This window comes from Pseudophryne corroboree, chromosome 2 (assembly GCF_028390025.1).
Source record: "Pseudophryne corroboree isolate aPseCor3 chromosome 2, aPseCor3.hap2, whole genome shotgun sequence".
Taxonomy (NCBI): Eukaryota; Metazoa; Chordata; class Amphibia; order Anura; family Myobatrachidae; genus Pseudophryne; species Pseudophryne corroboree.
Genome location: NC_086445.1, coordinates 567,289,405 through 567,316,228, shown reverse-complemented (window position 1 = coordinate 567,316,228; position 26,824 = coordinate 567,289,405). Strand labels below are relative to the sequence as shown.

Here is a 26,824-nt window from a genome sequence, read left to right as displayed (position 1 = left end):
AGATACTGGTTTAGGTTCCAAAGCCTATTAACTGTATTATATCTAATATACTTGTAAAAGGGGATAACAGTACAAATGATACACTACAATATAACAGAGACTACCTAACCAGATAACTACACAAGAAATACAATACAATACAATTACTATTTATGGGAAAATGGAAGGGGAAGAGAAGAAGAGAGAGATAGAGAGAAATGGCTCATGATAACATTAAATAAGAGACAACATGGTTGCAGATAAAACTACACATGTGAGAGACAATCGCTGCGCAGTTAGTCAATGCTGAATACAGCATGGGATGGAAGCTAGACTCCATTTTGAGAAACCTCCACTTGATTCCAAAGACCACACCACATGGCTGAAAGGGGGAGGGGAAGACATCCAGCAGCAGCCATTTTAGATTTGCAGGTCCAAACACATGGCACTCTATACTAAACCACAATCACATAGCAGAAAACACAAGACTCCATTTTCTTCCAAAATGTCCAAGCCTCAAAACAATGCATATGTTCTGATTTTACAATTCCAAACCATCTAAAACACCTTTCACAATGTAATCCAACTTCCTAGAACCATCTCATAATTTCACATCCCAAACAACTTCAGTATCTCAATAACCAGAGCATATGAGTTATCACAAGACCAGACCACCAGGTACTCACAAGTATCAGCCTGCCATTGCTACCAGCACATATTCAAAAGTACTGCATGGTGGTATTTATGATTAACAAGATCCCAGCTACCATCACAGATTCCACAGGGCACCAACACTAACACCCAACAATCATCACAGCCAAGTTACAATATCCTATTTAAACCAGAAAGCAATATGTCTATATTTCCTTCTATAGCCATGTGATTATATACTTAGCCTTTAGTTTGGAAGATGTCCTGGGGATTCAGCCGCCATGCTGCTTGGTGCCAGGTAGCTGTGTGTGTGTCTGTGAGTGTAGCTACATTACATCTGTTCTCTGAGGCCACACCTGACCACTACCTTCCTGTTTGACCAGTACCTGGGGGAGGGGTCTTTCTTTCTCCTTTGTATTGAGTCACCATTCTCTTTGTATATGCTAATCAGGTTCAGCCCTGAAAACTTAGTAAAAGGTTGTCTTGAGCATCATATTGTTCTAACAATATGATCTTAGCTTTTATACATATAATCATATCTATCCGCTGCAATGTCCCACAACAACACAACAGGCCTCAAACTAACCCACACCTGATTCTGCTTGCTTCAATACCAAACATGATGTGTTTATCTGGTTCGGTTCGAATGATACACATCCATGACATTAATTCATTAGCCAATTCTAAATCTCCATGATGTCTGGTGCTGTTCATTATTATAACCATGTACTGTATGAAACAAGTGCCGAATCCATCTCTGTGCCATGTCCGAGCAAATGCGTGTGTTTCCATATATTGCTGTGCTCGCTGCGCATATTTGCAAGTATAGCGACTTATATGTGTGCAGTTTATATGGTCTCTCTATGTAATATTTTTGACTTTGACACGGCGACTGTCAGCGGTTTAGGCGCTTGGCTCCTGCAGCTCTCATCCATGGGGAATCATGTCCTGCTTATGTGTGGCAGGTTATCCGCCCGGATTGGAGGTTTAGCCCACGGGTCGTTGGCCCTTGCAACTTTCGCGGCTTATCTGGCCGCCTGGGAGCGGTGGAGTTGCTACCTTCTGGAGAGAGGCCATAGTGGTAAGACCTCTCACGACTTTTAGATACATCTGGGTTTTTGTACACCGACGGAATTTCGCTGGCGTATGTTGGTAGGGTTCTAGCGGGTATATCATGCTTTCTGCAGCTTCGGGGGGAGGAGGACTTTACTAAGTCCTTTTTCTCCCGGAAGGTGTCGAAGGGATGGGCTTGGCCGATCCCGTCCTGGCCGGCCGCCGGCCAATCGCTGGGTTTTTGTTGAGGCGCATTTTAGGATCCCTAGGGCGTATTTGCTATTCAGGGTATGAAGTTCGCCTCTTCATGATGGCCTTTACGATGGCTTTTCACGGTGCGATCAGGGTGGGCGAGCTGGTGTCCGTTTCTCAGACTTCTGCCTCGCCCATGCTGACGGCCTACGTCGACGTACGCCCTGACGGTTTGCAGTGTGGGATTCAGCGCTCCAAGACTGACGTAGTCGGCAGGGGGCAGTGGGTCGAGTGGATCGGGCTCGTGGCGGGGCATTTGTCCAGTTACCGCGGCACGGTCTTATTTGTCCGTTCGGCCTTCAACGCCTGACGGGTGGCTCGTCCATAGTGACGATTCCCCGTTGACCAGATATCACTTCCGGTCGGTTTTGGGGCGTTGTATTTTATACCTGGGTCTATCTCCGGCCGACTATGGTACTCACTCTTTACGCATCGCCGCTGCTTTTGTGGCCGCTGCGGTGGGTTGGTCTGAAGTTGAAGTCCGGGCACTGGGTCGGTGGAGGTCTGGTGCAGTTAGGCGCTATATCAGGCCTTTTCCTCCCGGTGCGCCCCTTTAAGGATTAGCCGCTCGTCAGTCGCCCTTTGTGATTGTGGGGGCCTTGAGGAATTTTTGCTTTATCGTTGGTATTAATTACGGTTTTTGTCGGCTGACGAAGTTTTGTGTTTTTGCCTCAAGTCAAATTGGGCGACCCAACCCCCCCCCCCCCCCCCTTCCCGTTAGGGATGCAGGTTAGATTTTCCATTTCCATACTATATTTCGTTTATTAACCTCAGTCACAGGGACGCAGGTTAGATTAACCTCAGTCACACCCTTCTTTTGGTCCTGCATGTGGGTGGCAATGATCTGGTACACCGGGTCTTGAGGTCTGTTTAGCTTCGTGTTCTGTTTTTCTTTAGTTTGAGTTGAGTTGAGTTTTCTTTGTGTTATGCTTTGTTTAAGTTGAGTTGAGTTTTCGGTTCGGTGGCGGTGGCAGGTTGGTAACCTGGCAGTTGGCCGGTTTCTGAACGGTTATTTTTGTTTAACTTAAAGGAGTTTATTGTTAGTAAGTTCGGGTGAACTTTTAGGTATTTTTATAGTCTTATAAGTAATTGATGGGCACTTGGTGGGCTCATATGATAGATCATAAACATATGTGGATATTGAGGCCGGAGGCCCAATTTTTTACCCCATAGGGGCGGAGCGTACCTCCGTCCCTACAACTGTTGGTGGGCAGGGGTAGTGGTAGAAGGTCGACCCCTGTCTTTGGATTTTAGATTTCCGATGTCTGGGATGGAGGCAGGAGGCCGATCCCGGAACATCTGGGGCAGAAGGCCCCCTCACACATATGTTTTTTTATTGCTCGGGGTGGAGGCAGGAGGCCGATCCCGGAACATCTGGGGCAGAAGGCCCCCTCACACATATGTTTATTGCTCTATGTTGTCATATAATTTTGGATCACCCTTATTAAGTTGTTTATCTTGATTAACTGTTCTTCTCCCCGCCAGCTTAGTTAGAGAGGGAAGTCTGCATTTTTAGTTTTACTATTAATAGGCCTTCCTCTCAGTCAAAATAGAAAGCTGACCCCTTTCACGCCAATTACGGTTGTTGTGTCTTTATTTACTAAGATAAGTGTGCTTGAGTGGCGTGCAAATGCATCTGACGTGTGAAGTTTATAGAACTGACACAATGGGGTATATTTACAAAGATTCGTGCTTTTGCCGTTTTGAAGGGTGTTTGAACTCGAATGGTATTGGGTGCATTTTACTGCAACTTTTTGAATCCTGATACAATCATTCACTAAGCTGCCGAGTTTTGCACAATCGTTTTTTCCGATGTCGATGTGATTCGTAATATCAGGCAGTGTTTTACGGGAGTGATGAGTAAAACACTGCCTGACAAAACACAAGGAATCCCGGCCGGATCTGTGAGATCTGTGCAGGGCTTTATTGTGTACCTTAAAAAGTTGTTTAAAGTCTTAAAAAATCTGAAAACAATTGCGTGGGGTCCCCCCTCCTAAGCACAACCAGCCTCGGGCTCTTTCTGCCGGTCCTGGTTGAAAAAATATGGGGGAAAAAATGACAGGGGTTCCCCCATATTTCTTCAACCAGCACCGGGCTCTGCGTCTGGTCCTGGTTCCAAAAATATGGGGGACAAAAAGCTTAGGGGTCCCCCGTATTTTTGAAACCAGCACCGGGCTCCACTAGCCAGGTACATAATGCCACAGCCGGAGGACACTTTTATACTGGTCCCTGCGGCCCTAGCATTATATACCCAACTAGTCACCCCTGGCCGGGGTACCCTGGAGGAGTGGGAACCCCTTAAATCAAGGGGTCCCCCCCTCCAGCCACCCAAGGGCCAGGGGTGAAGCCCGAGGCTGTCCCCCCCATCCAAGGGCGGCGGATGGGGGGCTGATAGCCTTTTTAAAAAATGTGAATATTGTTTTTAGTAGCAGGACTACAAGTCCCAGCAAGCCTCCCCCGCTAGCTGGTACTTGGAGAACCATAAGTACCAGCATGCGGTGGAAAACCAGGCCCGCTGGTACCTGTAGTACTACTACTAGAAAAATACCTCCCAAAAAACAGGACACACACCGTGAAAGTTTAAGTTTATTACATACATGCACACCTCCATACATACATACTTACCTATGTTCCCACGAGGCTCGGTCCTCTTCTCCATGTAGAATCCTTGGGGTACCTGTGAAAAAAATTATACTCACATAATCCAGTATAGAATCAGACCTTTGTATAATCCACATACTTGGCAAAATAATAAAACGGAAACCCGACCACGCACTGAAAGGGGTCCCATGTTTACACATGGGACCCCTTTCCTCGACTGCCAGGACCCCCCTGACTCCTGTCAAAGAGGGTCCCTTCAGCCAATCAGGGAGCACCACGTCGTGGCACTCTCCTGATTGGCTGTGTGCTCCTGTAGTGTCTGTGAGGCAGCACACGGCACAGATACAATGTAGCGCCTATGCGCTCCATTGTAGCCAATGGTGGGAACTTTGCGGTCAGCGGTGAGGTTACTTTCGGTCAACCGCTGACCGCAAAGTTCCCACCATTGGATACAATGGAGCGCATAGGCGCTACATTGTATCTGTGCCGTGTGCTGCCTCACAGACACTACAGGAGCACACAGCCAATCAGGAGAGTGCCACGACGTGGCGCTCCCTGATTGGCTGAAAGGACCCTCTTTGACAGGAGTCAGGGGGGTCCTGGCAGTCGAGGAAAGGGGTCCCATGTGTAAACATGGGACCCCTTTCAGTGCGTGGTCGGGTTTCCGTTTTATTATTTTGCCAAGTACGTGGATTATACAAAGGTCTGATTCTACACTGGATTATTTGAGTATAATTTTTTTCACAGGTACCCCAAGGATTCTACGTGGAGAAGAGGACCGAGCCTCGTGGGAACATAGGTAAGTATGTATGTATGGAGGTGTGCATGTATGTAATAAACTTATACTTTCACGGTGTGTGTCCTGTTTTTTTGGGGGTATTTTTTTAGTAGTAGTACTACAGGTACCAGCGGGTCTGGTTTTCCACTGCATGATGGTACTTGTGGTTCTTCAAGTACCAGCTTGCGGGGGAGGATTGCTGGGACTTGTAGTACTGCCACTAAAAACAATATTCACATTTTTTGAAAAGGCTATCAGCCCCCCATCCGCCGCCCTTGGATAGGGGGGACAGCCTCGGGCTTCACCCCTGGCCCTTGGGTGGCTGGAGGGGGGGACCCCTTGATTTAAGGGGTTCCCACTCCTCCAGGGTACCCCGGCCAGGGGTGACTAGTTGGGTATGTAATGCTAGGGCCGCAGGGACCAGTATAAAAGTGTCCTCCGGCTGTGGCATTATGTACCTGGCTAGTGGAGCCCGGTGCTGGTTTCAAAAATACGGGGGACCCCTACGCTTTTTGTCCCCCGTATTTTTGGAACCAGGACCAGGCGCAGAGCCCGGTGCTGGTTGAAGAAATATGGGGGAACCCCTGTCATTTTTTCCCCCATATTTTTTCAACCAGGACCGGCTCAAAGAGGCCGAGGCTGGTTATGCTTAGGAGGGGGGACCCCACGCAATTTTTTTTTCAGTTTTTACACTAAACAGACCCTTTCCCATAGATAACCATGCACAGATCTCACTGATCCATGCATGGTTATCCAAACTCGACTGGAAAAAGCAGGTCTATTTTTTTGCTGCTTTTTTTAACGAATCGGAAAAAAAACGACCCCCACTTGAGCACTCAGAAACTAACACCCAAATACGAATGAATAGTGAATGCCCGTATTGTATGAAATAACAGCCGTGTTTGACCGATGGTCTATTCATTCGTATTTCGGAACTTTGCAAATCAAACCATTACGAATAGTCCAAACACTGCCGAGATTGGTGCTTAGTGAATTCCCTGATTGGGACTTAGAAAAAAAAACACATATCGGACAAACTCGGATTTTTAGTAAATACTGGCCAATGACGGGCAATTCATTTTACTGAATTGTGTGGCTAGAGTAGAACTTTGAAAAGTCCAGATTAGGCAGTGAAATTTATTTATTTTTTGACCAAATGCAGAATGAGACAAATTTATAATTGAATACAGCAGTTTCTAAACAAAATGTAATCTACTGTATATAAATAGATCACACACCCTGTGTTTTGTTGTCTATCATTTCCCCATATTAATTGTATATCTGTTTATAACACCATCACCAAGACTTCAGTTATGTGCACCCAGCAGGGTGCCTTAAATTAGTTCATACCTAATTTAAGCAGACATATGTTAATAAGAAATTTTAACAGCAGATTTAATCTTTTTAAAGGAAAGAATGCAACAAACATTAATTAAGCAAATGTAGTCATGCTTTATTGTAACCTATATTAACTGGGAAACATCGTATAGTGGCCTTCATTCCAAGTTGATCAATAGCTGTTTTCGGACGCAGCGCGGCGATCAGGCTAAAAATCGGCATTGCTGCGCATGCGCATGGGCCGCAGTGCACACACGCAAAGTACTTTCACAAAAAACTATGCTGTTTTACACAAGGCCGAGCAACGCTTTTCAGTCGCTGTGTTGTTCGGTGAGTGATTGACAGGTATGGGGCGTTTCTGGGAGGTAACTGACCGTTTTCCGGGAGTGTGCTAAAAAATGCAGGCGTGTCAGGTAAAAACGCAGGCGTGCCTGTGGAAACGGGGGAGTGGCTGGCCGAATGCAGGGTGTGTTTATGACGTCAAAACAGGAACTAAACAGGCTGAAGTGATCGCAAGGAAGGAGTAGGTCTGCAGCTACTCTGAAACTGCTTGGAAAAATGTCAGCACTGTTCTGCTAACCTTTCGATCGCACTTCTGCTAAGCTAAGATACACTCCCAGAGGGCGGCGGCTTAGCATTTGCACTGCTGCTAAAAGCAGCTAGCGAGCGATCATCTCAGAATGAGTGCCAGTGTTTGGAATCAGATGTGAAATACTGCACAATATATTATTATTATTATTATTATTAAGTGTTATTATTATTTATTTGTTATATGCCATAAGGTGTATGCAGGGCCGTGCAAGAGTTGGCATAATGAATAGTACAGTAAACAGCATAAATACAAATGTAACTTTAAGTGTGGTGTAAGGTACATAAAACCGATGTGCGGGATCCCGGCCGTCAGTATACCGACAGCGCTCGCCAAGCTGCAGGCGCTGTGGCTCGCTGCGCTCACCACAGGTTATATTCTCCCTCTATAGGTGTAGTGAACACCCACAGAGGGAGAAAAGCCTGTGGTGATGGGATTCCAGCGTCGGCATTTCACCGCTAGTCGGGATCCCGCTGTCGGTATACTGACGGCCGGGATCCTGACTAGCAGTGTTGTAACCGCTTCCTTTTTAAAGAGATACACCTCATGTTGCCATCCAGATCTTAGAAGGGGGGCCCTGCCCATGCAGGCTTTATAATCAGTGTCGGACAGGGCATAAAAGACCCACCGGGGAAATGCAGTGGTAGGGGCCCATGTTTAAAGGTGTGGCCAGTCTCCAGAGGGGATGTTGCCAGTTGCCACAGAGGCTTGGCTAACCATTAGAAAGTGCATGGTCTGGGCCCTTTGGTAAATGTATATACTGTAGTAAATACCGCTAGTGCATGCATGTTAATTAATAACAGCAATGCACTGTAGAAAATACACCATAGTCCTGTGCAATACGAGGTAACATACTGTATATAATGAGTAATTCTAGTGCACAGTCTGGAACCTAGTCCCAAGAGGAAGAGGTGGGCCCCAGACGGTGGGGCCCACCGGTGGTTTCCCCTGTGTGCCAGACCAATCCTGTTTATAATAGTACGTTACGAAAACCATACACAGTGATGCAGAAATGGTTACTGATGAAATGATTAGGCACCAGACAGGACCATCTCTTACTGTATAAATATGTAAACTCTTTACTTCACTTCTCCTGCGCATGACTTTCTGAACAATAAGAATATGTCACAGCAAACTGTTCTCCCACATGCTGAAATACTTAGCATTTAGAAAAGGGTGATTCACGCCCACTGACTTAGGGAACCAATGAATCAATTATTAGTGTTTGCTGCCCAAAGGGAAGAGGAATCTGAAGACCTGTTTAAGAAAGTCCATTTGTAATGAGTCTTTAAGGCGCAAGTTCTAGCAATTTGATCAAGGTACACTGCCCGCTTAAACTGTTTATACCAATTTGTGAAAGGAATATGTTTCAGTAAGGATCAGTAGCTATCTGTTATTAGGTGTTGATCCTGATAATGCTTGATAGAAAGCTGCTGATGTGGCATGTGCAGAACAGGTCATCAGCCGATAACAAAAGTACTACAAAGCCGGTATATTTCAGGAGATAAGTGGCTGACGTATTGGAGTCAGTGAAAGGACTGCATTTAACAAAAGCAGAATTCCAAATAGAAAATGCAACCAAATCCTGACAGGAGCGCCAAGGGGAGGTTTTAGCACTGGTTCCTAGTGCGCCGCTACAAAAGGTCTATGTACAATCTTTAAATAATCCGAAAATAGAGTTTACAAGTGAAGCAGCAAAGATGCCTTTGAGAAAGTCACATGCTTCCGTGACAAAATGGGTTAGGACTCCTCCTACGATCGTGGGCCTACTGCCTGCACAATGTGACCCGCATAGATGCTGTCGGTCCCTCTCTTTTGTGTGTGTGAGGCGTGTGTGGAAAATTACACAGTGGGATAGTGTTTAAATATTACCCAAGGCACAGCGCTGCCCTCCCTCCCGGGGAACACACAGGACCAGCTTCAATACGGACGTGACCCGAGGAAGTGATCCACCGGCCACGCCGGAGGTAAATACAATGCTTTACACCGCCACATGCACCGCTGTCTTCTGCTATTTGCAAGTTCACAATTGTGCTTTACTACCCTTCACGTTTGTGCTCATTGACAACTACTGACTGACATTGCGGAATAACACTAATTGTCCTTGCTACATATAGCTACTATTTGGTTTGGCTGTTACTTCTTCTATTACCTAAGCAATTCCTATTAAACTAACTCATTTGTAGTAGTTTACCAATGATTTCTGTCTATTCATGACATGCTATTAACCCTTTTTATACCAGCAGTTGGCTTTTTTGCTCCTTTTTCAACAGTAGGGTTCAATTGAATTTATTGGTCTGGTTCTGTATATTGAACTTATACAGTTTTTTTAAATATAATTTCATTGTAATTGTATGCATTGTTATTATTTTTTATGACATATAATTATTTACTCCCGGCTCTCTTGATAGTTTATCAACTTATATTCCAGGGTTTATCACTGCTCCTGTGAGTGCTGCTTCACTCATAAACAGAATAGAAAAGGTAATGACAAAATATATTATTTTTAAGGGCAAACACAATTACAAAGCACTACTCTTTTGGGATGTCAGACACTTGCTTCTCCAAACGTACCTGGTTTTAGAGATATGCAGTTCAGCATCTGTGTTCAAATGAAAATTTCCAAGATATGATGGGTTAAAGTTTGATAAATCAGGGGTCTTTATTTAGAAATGAATATGGGACCAATAATGTGAATACAAAAATCATGACCTCCACAATCTAATTCTTTTCCTGTAGGATCCCTTGAGTGCAATCTTAAAAAGTATGCAAGTGTGGCTTTGGGTCTTTTTCTATAATTTTAATATGATGCATTTTGCACCTTTCAGCCAGGGGCTATCTGGCAGATTTCAGCCTTGGGGGCATGTACTGTACAAAGGGGTCTATTCATGAAGCAGTGAAAAGCATGGAGAAGTGAGCCTGTGGAGTAGTTGCCCATGGCAACCAAACAGCTGCTCCCTATAGTTGCATAGTATGCAAATTCTAAATGTTACTTCAATGCTGATTGGTTGCCATGGTCAACTTCTCCACTGGCACACTTCACACTTTTCACTGCTTCATAAATACACCCCAAAGTGCTAGCCCACGAGCAGTAGCGGATATACTGCAAGGTGACCTAAGCAGTCGTTAGGGACTGGCGTGTTCCAGGGGGCCCTTGGAGACGAAGACAGGTAGAGATTGGCAGTAAACTTCACTTTTGTTTTAAAATCCGTGTCCCGGTGGTTGGCCACTGGAGCGGTTCGTTGTTGACTGCCTGGCCCCTGGGGCTGCCGCTGACCTATGGTAAGCCAGAAAGGCAGTCCCTACCTACCCTCTTCAGCCACTCTCCCTCCTTACCATCTGCCAGCTGTGTTGGACGCCAGCTGCCTGATGTGATTTGTGTCGTGGTGCGCTGCCACGGGGAGTGTGGGCCAGTTCTGTCTACTTCTGCATTGACTCCAGATCTTGGAGGGCTCCTTCATGCACCAGCGGGGTCCGCTCTGTAAAGTCTGACACAAGTCTGCCTCTCCCGCTGTGAGTGAGGCTTTGGCGGCTACCTGTAGCCGCATCCTTCCTACTGCCTGACACTTCACCATTGGCCGCTACTCCTCCTTCTCGGCCCCCATTTCCAGGGGCTTGTTGGCTTCAAGACAGCGCCCTGCTGCAGAGCTGCTCTCCTGCAAACTCTGGTCCCTTGGGATATTTATGAGGCTGGAGGAGACACCAAGGGCTCTTGGATGTCATTGTCACATAGTTGGTCACAAACTAATCTGGTTTGTGGTATCTTCTTCTTACTAATATTAATCTAACCCTCTTTCTTCTCTATGTACCCTTGCTTGGACCCTTTCCCTCCTTGTGTTTAATCTCTTACCCTGCCGACCCCCCAGTCCTACCCCTTACCATCCCTGGTCATTTTTCCCGCCTCTCACTACTATTTTTCCTACTAGACTCATTACTTAAAAATCAGTACCGTCTTCTGTCCTTCAAGCTCAGTCTCACAGATGGTGGCTGCTGCCTGATGCCGGGGCTGGGCACTACACTCAGGGCGGGATATTAATTGACATCACCAATCCATCACACAGATACCAATTGCATATGCACTAACATATGCAATTGGTATTGTGAAGGACTGTTCTTCTGATAAGAGCTGTCCTTCACGATCTCCGGCTGGCCCAGGACTTCCAGGGTTATGAACTGGTAGTCGTTCTGTGCATGACAAGGCAGCCACAGGGCATGCTGGAAGGGATGCGACTGGATCCCTCACACCAACGATGTAGAGAGAAGCCCATAGGCTTCTATGGGGTAATGACAGCGGCATCCCGTCTGCGGCAGTGTCTCGGCAGCCAGCTGTTAGTACATTTGAAAAATGTGGTAAATTGGGGTTTACCAAATTTTCCATTTAGTACATCCCACCCATAGTCTTTTCACCTCTCACCAGGCCGCACCGCAGAGCACCGTCAGCATGATGCATCGACCACTGGCAACCACCTCACAAACACACCGGTCTGCCAAATCCCAGCAGCAGTCGGAGCGGAGGAGCTGCTCAGCAGGCTACTGTGTGAGAGCGCAGTGCTGCAGCCAGTGTGCAGGGCCAGGCATTGACAGAATCAGCAACCCCCAGGTCAATGCTCCCATCCCAATGTCTGCCCCTTCTCCAGCCCAGTGTCCCTCACCATTACTGTTTCCCATATCCCAGTGTCTCCCAACCTGCCAGCCCAGAGTCTCTTCCCTTCCCTCCCCAACCAGCTCACTGCACCCATCTCACTGCTCCTGAACCTAGAAACCCCCCCAGCCAGTATATTAACAGTGCACCCCAACCTCATGCAGCTCAGTGTACCCCTTATTCAGCCTAATGTCCCCCCTTCCAACCTTATCTCACTACACCTCCTTCCCATACAGTCTAGTATTGCTCCCCTACCATCCCCACTGCCCCTTCTAACTGCCAACCTGCTAGAACCCCCCAGCAAGTCCATCACAGTGTCCCCCTCATTCAGTCTATTTTACACGTGCCATCAGCATCTCACAACCCCCTACCCATCCACCCCAGTATGCCCCATCACACTGCCCCCCCCCCCCCCCCCCCCTAATTCCAGCCCATTGTCCACTTGTATATCACCTGTGTTCTCTGGGAATTCCCCCATTCCAGACCATTGTCCACTTGTATATCACCTGTGTTCTCTGGGTATTCTCTCTGTCACGTACAGTATATCAGTGTCTGTATTGCTGTGTCATTTCTATATGTCACTGGGGTGACTCAGTTGTTTTTTACATAGTGCTAAATAAAGAGAGCTCAATATAGCAATTCCGTTGCTTTTGGGCACCCATTAATTATCAGCTTGTCTCCCTAAAAACACTGGCTAAAGTCCTCTCTGCTCCCTCTCTCTCTGTGCCTCGCTCTCTATTGGCGGAATATACTAAGCATTGCATCCGCGATGCAGTACATCCTGCCACAAGTCACTTACATACCTTTTGGGTATGTACTTACAAATGCAATGTAATTCACAAAGGACAGTCCTCCTGATAAGAGCTGTTCTTTGCGATAGAAGGACTTCCGGGTTTAGGACCTGGGAGCCTATCTGCGAATGCACAAAGGACAGGGCGGCCACGGGGGGTGCTGGGAGGGATCCGATTGGATCCCTTTCGGGAAAATATGAAAAGAAGGCCATAGTCTTCTGTAGAGAAATGCCAGCAAAAGCTTGCTTTACCCACCACATCCAAGTCCCGGAATGCATCGCATTCCCGAGCTTGGTACAGAACATGGGAAATGCAGCCAGGTTTTTAGCCACATTTTCCCTTTAGTACATCCTATGTTATATATATTAGGGGATGGGGCCTGGACTGCACACCGTAGCTACTTATAATGGGCTGTGCCATCTTGCTGAGACTTAGTACAACATAAAGACAAGAGACCATGCAACCATTCGAATTATAATACATTTAATTATTCATATGAGGTTTTTGGCATAAAATTGGCCAATATTATGAGCCTGCCTACCAATCATCCAGGTAACTTAATTGGGCAGGTCATAATATTATATGGGTTCACCTCTGGGGCGCAGGGCACCCCAACCCTCAGATGTATTATTAAATTTATTATAATTCTAATAGTTGTGTGGTGCACTTTGCTCTCTTGTTTCCATGTTACATCCAATGTTATGTCATCTTTCTCTCTGCCCCCCTCCTCTCTGTGCCTTTCCCTCTCATTCTCTTCTCTCTGTGCTTCTATCACTCTGCCTCTCTACTTTCTCCCTCTCTCTCCTCTCTGTGCCTGTATTATCGCTCTGCCTCTGTCTCTCTTTACTTTCTCCCTCTCTCCTATCTGTTTCTCTCTCCTCTCTCTCCCCCCTTTCCCTCTCTCTCTCTGTTAGGACCTATCTACGCTGCTGCTGATGCCTCATGGATGTGTGAGGGAAGGAGGCACAAACACAGCAGGCACAATCAGGGGCAGTGATGACAGGATAAAGCGCTATGGATTGTTTGAGAAAGGGGGGCCCTAAAATGGTATCTTGCTTAGGGCCCCATGAGATCTAAATCTGCCTCTGCCCACGAGTAGCAGACCATCCTTAAAGTAAACCCATTGAGAGCAGGGTCGGACTTGCCCACAGGGGAACCAGGGAAACTCCCGGTGGGCCCCACAGCCTGTGCACCCTCCTCCTCCTTTAGGGATCAGGTTCACCCTTCATGCCCCAGTCTGACACTGATTGAGAGTGCCTATTTTTCAACCATCAAGGTGGTACTCTCTGTTCTGGTAGTACCATCCCCAGATGTGTTACCAGAACAAAAATACCTCTCAACTTGTTGTTCAGATGAACCAGGGAAACATGATGTGCACTGTGTGATAAGCAGACTTGTCCATAGATCATGGAGGTCTTCCCAGCATTTCTGATATGATTGACCACTACCTGGCTTATTCTCTTCCTTACCGATTGCCACACATCTATTCAGCCTATAAAGTACTTACCTCCCAATTGTCCAGCCAATTGAGACAATGGGCCTAATTCAGACCTAATTGCTGCTATAATTCGCATCGCAAGCGGCGTGTTTTTTCTGAAAATGTACACACGCAAAGTCACGAGTGCTCATGTGCCGGTCTCGCCATGCGTCGAATGTGCAGGCATACACATGGAATTTGTGAATGCTGACAAAGAGGTGTGGTGAAGGCATGGCTTCGCAGGCTACCGAAAAGGGGCATGAAGGTGGGTATCTTGCCGGGGCTGCAGGCGTGGTTTTAGCACTGCTGCAAAGCAAAACGCTGTCAGTGCACTCTGGGCATTCGCAGCTGCTGAGTAAGTCTAGGACTGCGCACAGCATGTGAACGTTCAGCACAGGTGTCCTGTCAGGGCTCGCCCAGCAAATAATTGCTAATCAAACACACCTGTTTGCAATGCAAACGCCTCAACAGCTCATTGCATCTCTAGCTCTCTCTGAAATGGTATGTCGTTTTTTACTCCCTCGATATGTGAAACAAATTATCTACACACATGTTTGTGTACATCTATTACATGTGTACATGTAGTACATGTGTTGTTTGTCAAGCAATTGTACACATTACACACAACAGTTTTGTTTTTTTAAAGGCCCACTTTCTGTGTTCACATTGCTTTGAGCTGATGCATTGCTTTGAGTTGTCTATCAAGCTGCATCGTGCTTTCAATATACACATACTGTATTTAGATATCCCACATACATGTCCTATTTTCTTGAGGAATACATTTGTTGTGTTTCATATTAAAACATTCCCACCATAATGCAAGTTTACCTATACTGTTCAGTAATAATGCTTCAAGTACTACATTCATAGGGGTAAATTTATTAAGATGGGATTTCTATTTTAGATGGGATGTTGCCCATAGCAACCAATTAGATTCTACTTCTCATTTATCTAGCACAGGCATTCCCAACCGTGATCCTCAAGGCACACCAACAGTGCAGGTTTTAGTGATATCCAGGCTTGAACACAGGTGACTTAATTAGTACCTTAGTTATTTTAACCATCTGTGCTGGAGCCTGGATATCACTAAAACCTGCACTGTTGATGTGCCTTGAGGACCGTGGTTGGGAATGCCTGATCTAGCACCTTGTAAAAGATAATACCTTGAATCTGGTTGCTATGGGCAACATCCCATCTTAAATAGAAATCCCATCTTTGTAAATTTACCCCCTAGTATGTGTTTTTTTAAAACCCAAAAATTACTCATAGCATTATTTCTTTTTTATTATAAAAACAACATTACTATGCATCACAATAATAAAAACACAATTTTAGAACAAAGTGTAAGGGGTTTAATTAATTTTACTCATAAATCCAAACAAATATATTCATAACACAAAGACAAAAAGAAAAAAAAAGACTACACAAAATGGCACAGCAACAAGCACCTGGCTGTGCAGAAAAGAGTATTACGGTACCCAGTAGTCAGTTACCCCCATCTCTGCAACACACACAACAAGAGGCTGGTCTCAGTAGCCTAGCTGAGGAAGATGTGCGGCAATTTGAGGAAGATTCTGGGCCAAATACCCAAACGCAACAATCAGCCCCACAAACTGAAGAGGAAGGTGGAACAAGTTCACAGGCTAATGCATCACAGCCAGGAAAAGGTAAAAGAAGACGCCATTTGGCAGGAGTGAGTTGGATATTCTTGTCCCACAAGCCATTGACCAAATTAATTTTTGCAAACAGAACATGGGCGCTGGAAACAATGACCGCATCTGGATAGAAATTACCGTTTTCCCCTTTTTTTGCCAGGCTGAAGGGGTTGTTCTTCTGTGTTGGGTCTGTGCATGGATCTTCGGGGGGCCTGCCCAGTGCGATCTTGTTCCTGGGCAGGGCTAGGGAATGGGGCAGGCGTTGTAGCCTCCCTGAGACTCTGGCCAAGGAGGGATGCAATGGTCTGCATGCCTTGGCCAATAGTGGCGGATATGTCGTGCATGCCTTCCGCCACAGAGGAGGTGATGTCACACATGCCTTGTTGCACAGTGAAGTACAGCTCGCGGACCATGGAGGTCAGCTCATGTACCTCCAGGAGCATCTGGTCATGGAAGTCGGTGGTGTTTCTTCCTTGCCTCACAATTTGGACCTCCTGTAGACTGGGTTGGGGGAGTGCCTCAGTGTGTGGCCAGGATGGAGGGCTTTCTGGCCCCACACTGGAGCTGTCACTGCTTGCACCCTCCTCAGCCTAAGTGAGCTGCACCTCCTGTGCTGTGATTGGAAAAGGAGACAAAATTATGAAAACAATTTTTTTTATTTAAAAAAAACATTTAAAAAAAAACACCATTTACCTTCCAAGGCATGTGGACATTCAAGGGCAGGTATGTCGGTGTCCATTTTGGACACACCTGCTATCTCCTCATATGACACACAGACCAAGGCTTTCTCCACCAAGTCCGTAAATTCAACAGTCTCAGGGAGTGTCCCTCCCCCTGTTGCCCTCGGATCTCTCTACTGTGCAGACTTTATGATCTTCAGCCGAGACTTGAAGTCAGCCCAACTACAGTTGTTTTTGGGGATGGGGAAAAATAAACATTATTACATTGATTACATTTTTTTAGTGCAAAATGTGTTTATTGAAAAAACAATAGCAATAACAAACGGTTAACATACAGACAATCGTAATTGAAAAAGTAGTGTCGTAATACAGCTGCAGGCCTGTCTAGCTCCCATAGCCAATAACAGAAGAGCATGTATTCAATGTTATATAACAGCTCAAACACATAGATAGGTATAGTTTGATAGTCAAACATGTCTTGTTAACCTTATTAGCCCAAAGCAAAAAACAAGATAAAGAAGAAGAGGAAAGAAAAGATACGGAGAGAAGCAGAGGAGAAGAAGAAAGGAGAAAGGATAAGAACAAGCATCAGAATCAGAATCACCTGGTCCAAAGCGCGAGTCTCTTGCTTACTACATAACGGGAAGCAGTACGTTGAGGTGGGGAAGCGTCTAAGAGGACGTGGGAGAACTGGAGGCGAGGATGGACCTAAAAGTTGGAGAATCTTTGAAAAGTAGCCATCGAGCCCACGTATCCCTGAAGGATGAATAGCCCCCATCAGCGGATGTCATTATATCATCCAAGTCCATATAAAGATCTACTCTATTCAACCAATCTCTAACAGTTGGAGGGGAGGAGGATCGCCAACGGACAGGAATCACCGCTTTGGCGGCATTGTTAAGATGGCATAAAAGGGAATGTTTATAGCTCGAGATGGGTTTGGACGAGTAATGAAACAGCCAAAACAGGGGATCTGTCGGTACCGCTTCTCCCGTAATTTCAGCAGAAAGTGAGAGTATCTCCCAGTAGGGCTGGAGTAAGGGGCACGACCACCATATATGGAGCGGGTTCCCTGGGTCAGAAGAGCAGCGCCAACAGGTATCAGGGAGTCCAAAACCCATTTTAGAAAGAATGTCAGGGCATCTATAACACCGAGAGATCAATTTGTACTGGGTCTCTACTACCAGTGTACTAGGGGAGCAAGCATGAGCCAGTTTGAATATTTTCTCCCAAACGTCTTCTCCGAGCTCCCGGCCGAGATTTTTGTCCCACGTCTCAGTAAAGGATGGGAGAGCTGAGCTGGAGTCTGTCAATAGAAGGTTGTATATCAAGGAGATAGAGTGAAGCGGGGGTGATGGGCTGTCGTAGAGACGTTAAAACGGTGTGAGGGTTGGGGGCCTCCCTCCAGGATAGCCCTGGGATACCAAAAAATGGCAAACTTGCAGATAGCGCCAAAAATCTCTGGGCGGTAAATGCCATTTCTCTTGTAAATCCGAAAAGGAGACAACCCCACCCCCATCCATCAGCTGCCCGACCCTGCAGAGTCCTAAATCAAACCAATGCTGGAAGGCCCGCACGTCCATACCAGGGAGAAATCGTTCATTAAATAAAAAGGACATGTAAGAGGAAGTCGGCGAGGAAACAGAGGGGGATTTTCTAATCGCCTTCCAACACGCCAAAGTGGGGCCTACAGTGGGATGGGAAATGGCAGGGAGGGTGTGCAACCACGGAGCGACGGCAATAGGTGAGGGGAGCACCTGGCTCTCAATCTGCACCCATTGTTTCGATGGTACAGCTCTAAACCACCAAAGAATCCTATGGAGGTGGCAGGCTCGGTAGTAGCCTTGTATGTCTGGCAGGCGAAGGCCACCTTTGTCTCTCTGCCAACCATCATGGAAAATTTCAAGCAGGGTCTCTTGCCTCCCCAGATGAATTCTCTAAATAGCAGTTGGACCTCCCTAAACCAAGTTGAAGGAATTTTGATCGGTAGGGTCTGCAATAGATATAAGATTTTAGGGAGGGAATTTATCTTGAGAATACCCAGTCTGCCTAGCCAAGAGAAAGACTTGGAAGTCCAGGACTGGAGGTTTGCACAAAGTTTAGTTAGGAGAGGGGTAAAGTTGGAATCAAAAAGACGTGAAATATCCCTGGTAATGGTAGTCCCTAAGTATTTCAATTGAGAGGTGTGCCAGGTGAAGGGAAGTGCCGCTTTAAGTCCAGATACCATGGTAGGCGGGGCAGTAAGATTCAGGGCCACTGATTTTGAGTAATTTATTTTAAAATTAGAGAGCTCACCAAAGAGCTTAAACTCGACCATTAGATTAAGTAAGGAAACTGTAGGGTTCGTGATTGTAGCCAGTAAATCATCGGCGAAGAGGGCAAGTTTATAGTCAGTGTCCTGAAGACTGATCCCAGAAATATTTGGATTTAGCCTAATCACCCTAGCTAGGGCCTCCATGCAGAGAATAAAAATCATGGGGGACAGGGGACAGCCTTGCCTAGTCCCATTATTAATATCGAACGATCCGGACAAGGAACCGTTAATCACGATTCTGGCCGAAGGGGAGGTGTAAAGGGCCAGGACGCGATGTAAGCAGGTCGGACCCAGTCCCATGTGTCTCAACGGGTGTAGTATGGCTGACCGGCGGTCTCCTGACTGCCGGTCAGCTTACCGACGCCGGGATCCCGGCAGCATACCGACGCCGGGATCCCGGCGGGGAGGGGCGAGGGATACTGAGCCGGTGGGATGGTGGAGGAGGTCATGTGACTGTCGGTCAGCAGACCGCCGGTCACATGAATACCACCCGTCTCAACACCCCAGCCATAAAACCCCAGTCAATTCTGTCGAACGCTTTTTCAGCGTCAGTAGATAGTAGGATCGCCGGGGAGTCTTTTGAGGAAACGTAGTGTATAAGAGCAATGATCTTAGATGTATAGTCCTTTGCCTCTCGACCAGGGACAAACCCCACCTGGTCATTGTGTATAAGGGAGGGTAGGAGGGACCTGAGCCTATTAGCAAGGAGTTTGGCGAAGAGTTTAACGCCAACATTGAGAAGGGCTATAGGCCAGTAGCTGGGGCACAGGAAGGGGTCTTTGCCTTCCTTAGGGATGACTGTGATGTGGGCCTCAAGAGATTGCCTAGAAAAAGGGTTAGTATTGGAGACTGTGATGCACGCGTCCAAGAGGAGAGGGGACAATTTATCTTTACTGGCTTTATAGCAATTGATGGTGAAACCGTCAGGGCCAGGACTCTTTCCAGAAGGAGTGGATTTAATAGCATCATCGAGTTCTTGAGAAGTAAAGGGCCTTTCCAACTCCTCCCCGGCATCCTCTGAGAGTTTAGGGAAGCCAATCTTTGTAAGGTAAGCGTCCACATCGCGTGACCTATCGCTAGCCGAATCGGGAGAGGGAAGATTGTTTAGGGAGGTGTAGTACGAACAGAATGTCTCCGCAATTTTATCCGTGTCGTGGAGAGAACGGCCATGTGCGTCCTTTATGGAGGGGATAAACGAGAGCGCCCTCTGAGTACATAAAGCCCTGGCAAGCATTTTGCCTGGCTTGTTGCCCCATCGGTAATACAGATTGCGACACTTCCGAAAGGAAAGTTTCACTTTATCCAACAGTAATTTATTCAGGGACGAACAGCGACCAGATCTACATAAGTGTCAGGGGAGAGAGAGGCCTTATGGGCGGTTTCTAGGGATTCAATTTGCAGCAGAAGTCCCTCAGTTTGGCCCAAACGTTGTTTCTTTAGATAGGAGCCCAATTGAATGCACTTTCCCCGGATTACACATTTATGAGCCTCCCTTGTCGTCAAGTCAGAGACATCAGGGGAGACGTTACAGTCAATATACATATCAATGGCATCCTCAAGTTGGGCTTAATTATACGGGTCGTGCAATAGAGACTCGTTAAAGCACCACGAGCGTCGCTGGGCAGGAGAGGGTCCAATGACAATGTTCAATCTGACCGGAGTGTGATCAGACCATGTTGTCTGGCCTATGGAGGCATCGCAGACCAGGGGTAGGTGTCTGTGGTCAAGAAGAATATAATCTAGTCTAGAGTATGAACGATGAGGAACTGAATAATATGTGTAATCCCGGTCAGACGGGTGAAATATGCGCCAGACGTCGGACAGCTGATGGAGGTGGAGGAGGCGTCTCACTCTCCTGTGGACCACCACATTGGTGATGGGTAAATGTTTAGCAAAAAGGATGGCCACGCCTTTAGATTTAGATTGGGAATAATTACAATAATACGAGGTGGGAAAGAACCTATTCCTAATATGGGGTGTAGAGGGGGAGTGTCGGAAATGGGTCTCCTGCACAAGGACAATATCAGCCCTCTCCACATGAAACGAACGGAGAGCACCGGCCCTCTTCTCAGTGACGTTTAAACCCCTGGCGTTTATGGAAAGTATCCTAAGTGTAGAAGCCATATGTCGGGGTGGTAAAGGACCTCAAAGATCGCAAACTGTGGACCAGGTGAAGAGAGGAAGAAAAGGAAGGATAGGACGAAGGAGAGAAGAGAAGATATAGGAGTATCCAAGAACAAGAAAGAAAGAAAGCGACATACCATAGTAGGTCGAACAGTAAGATACTGCAGCCAGACAGGAAAGGGACCGTAAGGGTGCCCCTGTCTCGGGAAAGCCATAGCGGTAGGGGGTACATTTGGGGGCCGCAGCCCCGCCATCCTGAAAACAATCATTTCAAGTGAAACATAAGTAATGAAAATAACCGGTGTTGGTTGAGCAATGTAGGAACAGCAACATGAATAATAACAATAATAGTAATACTAATAATAACGGTAATAATGGTAAAGGTACTTTCAGGGCAGAAAGAAAAAAAAGGGGGGGTTCAAGGGGCATAAATGAGGGCCATAACTGCATTAAGTAAACACGCAAGAATAAGGTTCTGGGTCTAAATGTAGAGTAGTAATTGACAGCTATGACATGGTATAAGTATGAGAAACAGGGTATAGGTATTGTCAAACACCCAGGGGGACTGAGGGGAGAGGAAGGAGAGGGAAAAAAACAACAACAACAATAAATCTGAAGTCATGGGGCAGAAACAACAGAGAAACTAAGCAAATGAGTCTCACAGGGGGGTCCATCTGCAAACCCGACATAGGAGACTGTCAAAATCAGAACTTGAAAAGGGCTAGCAAGGCCCTTCAGCTGGACTCTCGTCAGGTGGCATCTACCGATTGGAGAGGATCTTCGCCTTTGGATTTCCATTTCGGATTCTGGACCTTGTGCCACCTCTCTCTTCTGGGTGGGTTGGCAGAGGCCAGGGTGGGGAGAGTAAAAGCTCGCCAATCAGGGAGGGAAATATCTTCTAGTCCCAGAGCAGAGCAAAATCCAGGCAAATCCGCTGGGGATTGGAGAGAGAGGACCTTACCAGCATGGGATACTTGCAAGGAGAACGGGAAACCCCATCTGTACTTCAGGTCACGTTTGTGTAGCGTTTCTGTCAAAGGCTTCAACAACCTCCGCTGTTGGAGCGTGCCCCAGGAGAGGTCTTGGAAAATTTGGATTCGAGTACCATTAAAATCAACTCCCTCCAAATCTCGTGCCTTGCGAAGAATCTCCTCTTTCTGTGTGAAATAATGGAGTCTGCAAATGACGTCCCTCGGGTGATCAGAAGCTGGCCCTTTTGGTCTGAGGGCTCTATGAGCCCGGTCGAATTCAATCGAGTCAGAGGAGTCCAGGCCCAGGATTTCACCGAATATTTTGGTTAGAGCGTCAACAAGGCCGGACGAAGGAACCTCTTCAGGAAAGCCCCGGACTCTTATATTGTTCTGACGGCCTCTGTTGTCCAGGTCGTCTAATTTATTCTGCATCAGTTCCATGTCCGACCCCTGTTGAGTGACCGTGTCCCGAAGCTGGAGTAGTTGGTCCTCCACTGTGTCCCTTTCCTCTTCTAGGGAGACAATTCTGGATCCCAGATGTTTAATATCAGATTGTACCGACGAGATCTGGGTTTGAATAGAGTCCTGCAGTCGGCATTCAAGAGCTTGCATGTCTTGTTTGGAAGGAAGGGAGCGGACGTGAGTAAGAATTTCCCCAATTTCACCCCGCAGTTGGGTCATTTGAGCCCGGAGATCTCCTCCAGTCGTGGGAGAGGAAGCCATCGTGGGCGGGGCAATACCTGTATCAGGCGTAGTAGGAGGGGGGTCAGCAACAGGCATTATGGATAAGTAGGATCGGAGATTCGATTGAGACGGGGTACTACGTGTAGACCGGGCGGATTTTCCCTGTTGATTTTTCTTGCCATTGGCCATCAGAAGAGGGTGAATGAAAGGACCATTTCAAAAGGACAACACCATATTCTTATAAGGCTGACGGGGGATACATTCCCCCACTAGTTAGACAGCATAACCGGTGGAGAGTAGCCGCACTCACATCCTGTCAGCGATCAGGGTACAGGGGATCTGGGCAGGGTGGCAGGAGACTGATGGGGCCCGTAAGAGGCCAAACCGCGACAGAGCCCCGCTTCCGGACGTCCGGCCCGGGCCGCCGCCAAACTCCAGGCCCCGGCTTCACGCTGGGGGGAAGGCCGCAATCCGCAGGAGTGCTTAGAAGCACTCCCTGACTCCGCGGGTCCCCCACAGCGGCAACAGCAACACAGGATGGGTCTCAGGGGGTAGTCTGGAGCGTCCAGGCAGAGGGCAGGAGGGGAAATAGGTATTATAAGGGCTATGCCTGCAGGAGCTGGAAGGAAGCACGTCCACTCTCCACAATGGCCAGGCCACGCCCCTCTGATTACATTTTTTTAACTTTACTTTTTTTAAAAAAAAGTTATTGGTGTTATTTTATACATAAAACATTCACAAATATCATACCCTACATTACTTTGGCCAACTTCTACTTGTACATATACATAGCAGTAAATATTGTAATATGTAATTTGTACTTCATGATTGATTTTTAAACATACCAATCAAACATTAATCTGCTCATTTATCTTGCACCTTCTAGAAGGTTACATACAGTATGTCAAAGTCTTGGTTGCTATAAGTAACATTACATCTTAGTAAATGCAGACAATAGTGTTTTAGAGTGTGCCTCAGTACTTACCATCTCCTCACTTCTTGGTATGTGCAGACAATTGGTCCAACCACATTCACAGCATCTGTGATCTCGCTCCAGATACAGCCCTTGGTCCCAGTGCCCATGTCCTTATTTCCAAAACGAATTTTTTCAATGGCTTGTGGGACAAGAATGGCCAACTCCCGCCTGGTAAATGGGGGTTGCCGTCTTCTCTTTTCTTTCATTGGCTGCAATGCAGTAGCCTGTGAACTTGTCACACCTACCTCTTCACTTTGTGGGCCTGATTGTTGCATTTGGGTAGTTGTGCCAGAATCTTCCTCAGTTTGGCTCACATCTTCCTCCGCCAGTGAACTCAGACCAGCTTCTAGTTGTGTTTGTTGAGGAGATGGGGGTACTTCACTACTGGGCCCTGCTCCTGTCTCCTCTGCACAGCCAGATGCTTGTTGCTTTTCCATTTGGCATAGTCTTTCTTTCCTTTGTCTATGTCTTTCTTTCATGGCTGCATATTGAGCTTTTAGTTTTTTGACTTCAAGTGTGATCTCAGTATCTGAGTCCATGATGCTGGTAGCATGTGTGTATGCAGAGGCGGAACTACTGGCAGGGCAAGCAGTGCGTTGCACTTGGGCCCACCTCTGTCCAGGGGCCCAAGCATGTAATGAGTCAAACTGACTCATTACATGCCGCTGTGCGCTGCGGGCAACCGCTGCCCGCAGCTCACAGCCGCCCACAGAGGAGAAGAGCAGCGGCACGGACAGGGGAAGGAGGAGGACGGAGGTGAAGGAGGGAGCCGCAGCAGCGCTTTGTTACTGGTGGAGGCGCTGCTGCTGCCCCTCTGCTTCACTATAGGCTGTCTTCCGAGAACAGCCTATAGTGAAGCAGGGGGGCAGCAGCAGCAGCGCCTCCACCAATAACACAGCGCTGCTGCGGCTCCCTCCTCCACCTCGTCTACTGCCCGGGAATCGTCAAGCTGCACGAGGAGCCTGAGCCAGAGGAGAGGGTAAGTATGATTCTACTTTCTTTCTTTCTCTTTCTTTCTTTCTTTCTTTCTTTCTTTCTTTCTTTCTTTCTTTCTTTCTTTCTGTCTCTTTCTTTCTTTATTTCTTTCTGTCTCTTTCTTTATTTGTTGGGACTGCCTGCCGCTATGTGTAAAAATTAGAGATGTGCACCGGAAATTTTTCGGGTTTTGTGTTTTGGTTTTGGGTTCGGTTCCGTGGCCGTGTTTTGGGTTCGAACGCGTTTTGGCAAAACCTCACCGAATTTTTTTTGTCGGATTCGGGTGTGTTTTGGATTCGGGTGTTTTTTTCAAAAAACCCTAAAAAACAGCTTAAATCATAGAATTTGCGGGTCATTTTGATCCCAAAGTATTATTAACCTCAATAACCATAATTTCCACTCATTTTCAGTCTATTCTGAACACCTCACACCTCACAATATTATTTTTAGTCCTAAAATTTGCACCGAGGTCGCTGGATGACTAAGCTCAGCGACCCTAGTGGCCAACACAAACACCTGGCCCATCTAGGAGTGGCACTGCAGTGTCACGCAGGATGGCCCTTCCAAAAAATACTCCCCAAACAGCACATGACGCAAAGAAGAAAAAAAAGAGGCGCAATGAGGTAGCTGTGTGACTAAGATAAGCGACCCTAGTGGCCGACACAAACACCTGGCCCATCTAGGAGTGGCACTGCAGTGTCACGCAGGATGGCCCTTCCAAAAAACACTCCCCAAACAGCACATGACGCAAAGAAAAAAAGAGGCGCAATGAGGTAGCTGTGTGAGTAAGATAAGCGACACTAGTGGCCGACACAAACACCTGGCCCATCTAGGAGTGGCACTGCAGTGTCACGCAGGATGGCCCTTCCAAAAAATACTCCCCAAACAGCACATGACGCAAAGAAGAAAAAAAAGAGGCGCAATGAGGTAGCTGTGTGACTAAGATAAGCGACCCTAGTGGCCGACACAAACACCTGGCCCATCTAGGAGTGGCACTGCAGTGTCACGCAGGATGGCCCTTCCAAAAAACACTCCCCAAACAGCACATGACGCAAAGAAAAATGAAAGAAAAAAGAGGTGCAAGATGGAATTGTCCTTGGGCCCTCCCACCCACCCTTATGTTGTATAAACAGGACATGCACACTTTAACCAACCCATCATTTCAGTGACAGGGTCTGCCACACGACTGTGACTGAAATGACGGGTTGGTTTGGACCCCCACCAAAAAAGAAGCAATTAATCTCTCCTTGCACAAACTGGCTCTACAGAGGCAAGATGTCCACCTCATCATCATCCTCCGATTCATCACCGTGTACATCCCCCTCCTCACAGATTATCAATTCGTCCCCACTGGAATCCACCATCACAGCTCCCTGTGTACTTTGTGGAGGCAATTGCTGCTGGTGAATGTCTCCATGGAGGAATTGATTATAATTCATTTTAATGAACATCATCTTCTCCACATTTTCTGGAAGTAACCTCGTACGCCGATTGCTGACAAGGTGAGCGGCGACACTAAACACTCTTTCGGAGTACACACTTGTGGGAGGGCAACTTAGGTAGAAAAAAGCCAGTTTGTGCAAGGGCCTCCAAATTGCCTCTTTTTCCTGCCAGTATACGTACGGACTGTCTGACGTGCCTACTTGGATGCTGTCACTCATATAATCCTCCACCATTCTTTCAATGGTGAGAGAATCATATGCAGTGACAGTAGACGACATGTCCGTAATCGTTGGCAGGTCCTTCAGTCCGGACCAGATGTCAGCATCAGCAGTCGCTCAAGACTGCCCTGCATCACCGCCAGCGGGTGGGCTCGGAATTCTGAGCCTTTTCCTCGCACCCCCAGTAGCGGGAGAATGTGAAGGAGGAGATGTTGACAGGTCGCGTTCCGCTTGACTTGACAATTTTCTCACCAGCAGTTCTTTGAACCCCTGCAGACTTGTGTCTGCCGGAAAGAGAGATCCAAGGTAGGTTTTAAATCTAGGATCGAGCACGGTGGCCAAAATGTAGTGCTCTGATTTCAACAGATTGACCACCCGTGAATCCTTGTTAAGCGAATTAAGGGCTCCATCCACAAGTCCCACATGCCTAGCGGAATCGCTCAGTGTTAGCTCCTCCTTCAATGTCTCCAGCTTCTTCTGCAAAAGCCTGATGAGGGGAATGACCTGACTCAGGCTGGCAGTGTCTGAACTGACTTCACGTGTGGCAAGTTCAAAAGGTTGCAGAACCTTGCACAACGTTGAAATCATTCTCCACTGCGCTTGAGACAGGTGCATTCCACCTCCTATATCGTG

The 26,824-nt window shown here is 47.0% G+C and overlaps 1 long non-coding RNA gene across 1 annotated transcript in view; it reads right to left on the bottom strand.

Annotated features, from left to right (window-relative positions):
• Window positions 1-15,560: 15,560 nt before the first annotated feature.
• Window positions 15,561-26,824, bottom strand: part of LOC135050982 (uncharacterized) — a 105,278-nt gene continuing 94,014 nt past the window's right edge. Inside the window, exons 2-3 of the long non-coding RNA XR_010241969.1 lie at window positions 16,500-16,708; window positions 15,561-16,419 (exon numbers count right to left, since the gene is read on the bottom strand). This is a non-coding gene — a long non-coding RNA (uncharacterized LOC135050982). The remainder of the gene's footprint in view (window positions 16,420-16,499; window positions 16,709-26,824) is intronic.